Below are 5,269 nucleotides of genomic sequence, written 5' to 3'. Positions count from 1 at the left end.
AAAACATGGGGGAGCGATGAAGCTGGCACGGAACGTGCGGAAGTGCAGCACCTGCACAGGTGGGCTGCAGGGCCCATGTGCTTTCCAGCCGTATCTTAAGAAGCTGCTTCACCATCTGTGGGACATGCAAATCTTCATTGCTTATTTTTATTACATTTCTAATTTGTCTAGTAACTAACATTCTCTGGGTAGAAAACTAAAATACCACAAAAACTGTTAAATATATAAAATATAATGCCAGTATTAAAGACAATACAATATAAAGCAAAACAGCACAGAAATCAATAAAAAAGCTGTCATAACTTAGGTCTCCCAAATGCCTGAGGAAAAAGGAAAGATAACAAATGAAGCATGAGGTGTACCTCTTTGGCAAATTCACTGCATAAGTTGGCTGCCACCTCAGAAAATTCTCTCTCTAGTCACCTGCCTAGCTTCCTTTGATGAAGGCACCTGGAAGAAAGCCTATGAATATGACCTAAGGGTTGGGGAAAGTACATGCAGGAGAAAAGGTGCCCTTAGACACTCAGCCATTTAGGTCTTTCAAGGTGTTTTAACCTCAAGAGTTGGATCCAGCCAAAGCCCCTCACTTCATATTCAAGGCTACTCAGGAAGAAAGTGAACTACCTGAGAAACATTTGACTGAATGCATAAAATGATGAAATAAAGATGCAGATGATCAGTAAACAAGAAGAAAAGCTTACAGATGTCCCTGTAGTGTCAGGGTTTCAAGATGTGACAAACATTACTCCTGGGACACTAGTTACTTGGACATTTTGTGTGCTCCAGCTTCCAAGAGAAAGCAAGAGAGCAGTGCCCTTGCCATGGATTTTATCCAGTTCCTTTCTCCCACTGTTTCAGAGGCTCTGATTACATACAGGCAGCCCCCCCCCCCCCGCCCTTCCTTGAAGCAAGAAAAGAGAGGGTGAGAGAAGGCCCAGCTATCCCCATTAACTCCAGCAAAAAGGTGTGTTATCATCTTAAGGAAGAGGTGAGGAATTCACAGTGCCTGGTACCTGGTGATCTCATGCCTTCCCTAAGCTTCTATAGGTTTCTCACTGCAATTAACCCTAAAAAGTATCTGTGGGTACAATTAATACCTGTGCTGGACCCTAGAAATAATTCACATGTAATGCTTCATCACAGTGTCTTCCAGTTATTAATCCCAACACCAAAGGTCAACACCAACACTTTCAGTTGGGCTCAGAAGTGGACTGGAAGTCATTGTGGTTGCTGAAAGACTGCCCTCACATGATGCTTACTAAAGCAGCCTTGTTTTGAATTAATTTACATTTCTGAACCAACTGCAAAGGTGACCTCAGATATCATGCATTGCAGTAATCCAATCAGGAAGCCAGCAGAGCATGGACGACTATCACCATGCCATCTCTGTCCAGATAGGGTTGCAGCAGGCCTATCAACCTCAGCTGATAGAAGGCGCTCCTTGCTCCTGAGGTCACCAGGGCCACAAGCGACCATGATGGATCCAGGAACACTACCAGGAGTGCTCTTCTTTCAGGGAAGTGCAGTCCCTTCAAACCTCCATCTTGTTGGGAGGTTTTCTGGCCCTACATCAGTTTCATATAGCTGTTCAATTGTTTAGGGCAGGGGTCAGCAACCCCCTCTGCTGCGGCTCCATTGCTGATCTGCTCAAAGCTCCACTCAGAAATGTGGTGCTAGCTATTTAAGTAAATCAGCTAGTTAAGTAAATTCGCTACATTCCTCTGCTAAACAAGCTTCCTGCAGGCTCTCATGTTACACTAAACACGCTGCTGAAAAGATTCTCTTTGTCCCAATGTAATCTCCTTCATCTGAATGTTAAAAGCTGCGCTTGGGACCTGTCACAATTCACAGCACTTGACTGTACCTGCTAATCAGTCACTAAACACACCTATATCTGTGGACCCCCTCCGATTTATCGATGAAAAGTTTTTGAAGAAAACCAAACGTTTAATGATCGTGGATAGATTCATTTGCTTTTACTGCTGATGAACTTATGGGGTTTGCTGTTTAATGCATGCAGCCCTTTAGCACTGACTTTGCAGGAAGCTGTTCTCCTATTCAAAATATATGAAAGGAGTCCTACTAGTTTATTATGTAAGATTAAAAATAACCGTTTTTAGTGACTGAACAAGAGCTGCAGCTAAATCATAATGAAGATATACCTAGCATTAAGGTAAAAGACGATATATGCAGTGTTATCTTCATTTTAGATGTCAAAAGGGTTTTGCGGCTCCCGGTGTTTTCTTTTGTGTGGGAAATGGGTCCAAATGGCTCTTTGAGTGTTAAAGGTTGCCGACCCCTGGTTTAGGGGATACAACTGAGCGCTGTGGAGCCCAATGATGTAACTGCCACAGAACAGAGCAAGAATAGCATTGCAACAGCTTCTAGAGGAAACGGACATTAAATGTTACCCCCAACCCTGAAAGGAATTCCAGGATATCATGGTCCATGGTATCAAAAGTGACTGAGAAGTCCAGGAGAACCAACAGGGTCACACTTCCACTGGCAAAGGTCATCCAAGGCAACTTCTGTCCCAAAGCCAACACAGTCAACTTCTTCCAAGAACACCTGAAGTTGTTCAGCAACAACACTCTGGAGTACCATGCCCACGAAGGAGGTATTAGCAACTAGCCTGTAGCTGCTGCTTGCTGCCAAGTCCTGGTCATGTTTGTTGAGAAGCAGCCAGGTTCCTGTCTCTCTTATGGAGGCTGGTACAGGTGCTGCTCTCCAGGAGAGCTTGCTGCCTCCCAAGCCAAACCAGCCACCCCCTCCCTGATAGATGTAGCAAACCAGGATGGGCAAGGCTTGAGGTGCTGTGCATCCTTATGTCTCAGGAATGGAAATTCATCCAATAGGGCTGGACCAGACCATCTGCTGCACACCTCTTTTAGCGGAACTGCATAAATAGAGCAGTCCATGAGCAATTTTATCTTCAAAGTGTCATGCAAATTTATCACAGCAAGCTATTAAAGGTGTGACCAATTCCCTTTCAGGGTCAGAGTAACCCTTTCCTCACTTGAAACTGTTCTGCTATGCACAGATGAGACAGCTGCATTCCCTTCTACCAGTTATCTTATTTTCCACTTCATAAGCACGGTAAGGCTCCAAGTGGGCAGACTTTGCATGAATGAGAACTATACAGCCTAACTGTGATGTACCTGGTTACAGTCTGATCCTAAGAACTACCATCACCTTTCAAGGAAAAGAAGTTTCTTTGCTGAGCCAAAGGAAACAAATGTATACATCAAGGGGAAAGTGAAAGTATGAATTTTCCAGAGAAAGCGTGATTTTCCAAAGCATGCTCCGGAGGAATGCAAAGTCTTTCCGCACCAGATTCTTTACCATGGTCCCATTTCATGTGGCTTTGGTGGCAAATTCTACTCACAAGGTGAAAAGTGGCTGTGTAAAGGAGGGATGTGCTTGTTCAGAATCCTTGTTTGAGAACCAGTGTGGCATAGTGGGTAAGAGTGCAGGACTGGGACTCAGGAGATCTGGCCAGTAACAAACTCTTCGCCCAGCCTATCTCCCAGGATTGTTGTGAGGATAAGATTGAGGAGAAGAGAATTATGTAATTTCTTGAGTTCCTTGGAAGCAAAAAAAAAAAAGTGGGATGGAAAAAGAATAAATAGAATAATCAAATGTAAGGACAAAGAAAATTCTTTAGAAAGCATCTCATCCATTTGGTTACAATGGAACACATAATATTCCCTACATGACAGAAATGCTCAGGAACAAATATGGCCACCTGTGGCATGGGCTGCACTGTATGGGGGCAGGTAATTGAGAGATGGAAGTACACAGTCACTTTCCTTCCATCGCCCCACCACTGCCCCACCTCCTTCCATGGACGACCACATTTCCTGTTGTTCCCAGGCATGACGACTTGCGAACCGCAGCCACTGCAGCAAAGAAAACAGGATCTCTCCCACCGTCTGGCCCAGTGGCGAGCGGGTCCTGCGCCACTCACCCCCGCTTGCCACCATGCGCGGCGGGCTCTGGGGTCGCCCCAGCACTCGGGCTGGACTCGGCAGCCCCTGAAAGGGAGGCGTCCGCTCAGGACCGTTCCCCGTCCTTTCACGAGTCCCCCACTCTGGGATTTGTCCACATGGCGACCGAATTCGACACAGCGCAGAGCAAATGCGGGAAGCCTGCCAGGGCGAGGCAGGCTCTCCTGGAGTCTGCACTCATGCGCTGCACCGCTCGCCGAGCCGCGGAGGCGTTGCCGAGGGGCCCCGAAAAGCGGGTCTGGGGCGCGATGCCGGCGCCCCGACGCCGCGCCGGACGTTACCTGCGGAAGTGCCCGGGGCGGCGGCGAGGTGGAAGCGCGCCCGACGCGCGGGAGAAGCCCCGCCGCGAGCTCGCTGGAGACCGCGGCCGCCTGGGCCGCAAGGACGGCCCGCGGCGTCTACGCACAGGGCGCCCGGAGGGCTAAGGGCGCGTCGGCCGAGCGCCTCATCGAAGGCGGCCTCGGCAGGCGCAGGGCTCCGGCCAGCTTCACGGGGCTGGGCTGCCTCTGTCAGGGCCCTCCCAAGCCAGCCAAAGGCAGGAAGGGCGGCTGCCTCGCGGACACGGCGCCTTCCCTGCAGCCTTCCAGGGAGGCCTGGCCAGCCAGATCCGCCGGGCGCCAGCGCGAGCCGCGCCGGGCCGGGCAACAGGCCCCCCCCCCCCCCCCAGGAGGGGAGCTCCCGGCCGCGCCCAGGAGAAGGGCAGGCCGCCGGGGGCGCGCGCGCGCGCGCGGGTCGCCAGGTAGGCGCGAGACGGAGGCGGAGCGGCCCCTCCCGCGGAAATGAGTCACCCGCCCTCGGGAAGCGGGGCGCCGGTCACGTGCTGGCGCGGCAGCCTTTAAGGGAGGGCGCGCGCGCTCGCCGGAGAGCGAGAGGCGGGACGAGGTGTGCAGCCGGCAAGTTCGCCTTCAGCAGCCAGCCGGGCAGGCGCGGCCGACCGACCGACCGCCCGCCCGCCCGACCGCCCGCCCGCGTGGGAGAGCGGCCTGCTTGGACGGCGACCTGTGTCGACGGCGGGGCGCGTTCGCCCGCCCGCCCCGGACAGAGCTGCCGCGCGGCAGTTGGTGAGTGCGCGGGCGGCCTGGGCTTCCGTCTCCTTCGCGCGGGAGCGGCCGTTGCGGCTTGGCGGGAAGGGGCGGCCGGGGCGCTCGCCCGCCCGCCCGCCCGCCGAAGCTGTGGCGCGGCCAGCCGGCCGCCCACGCGGCCGCGGCTGCCCCGTCCCCCTTGCCGGGCGGCGGCGCCGACGCGCCAGCGCCCGTGACCTT

General features: G+C 52.6%; 1 protein-coding gene across 1 annotated transcript in view; it reads left to right on the top strand.

The window, feature by feature from the left end:
- Nucleotides 1-4,884: 4,884 nt before the first annotated feature.
- SLC20A1 (solute carrier family 20 member 1) overlaps nucleotides 4,885-5,269 on the top strand; it is an 8,511-nt gene continuing 8,126 nt past the window's right edge. The window contains exon 1 of the mRNA XM_044417380.1: nucleotides 4,885-5,068. The gene's annotated coding sequence lies outside the window, so the exon portion shown is untranslated. The remainder of the gene's footprint in view (nucleotides 5,069-5,269) is intronic.

This window comes from Varanus komodoensis, unplaced genomic scaffold, assembly GCF_004798865.1.
Source record: "Varanus komodoensis strain SLA01 unplaced genomic scaffold, ASM479886v1 scaffold88, whole genome shotgun sequence".
Lineage (NCBI taxonomy): Eukaryota > Metazoa > Chordata > Lepidosauria > Squamata > Varanidae > Varanus > Varanus komodoensis.
The sequence above is the reverse complement of the archived record's forward strand: the minus strand, read 5'-3'. Positions and strand labels throughout refer to the sequence as shown.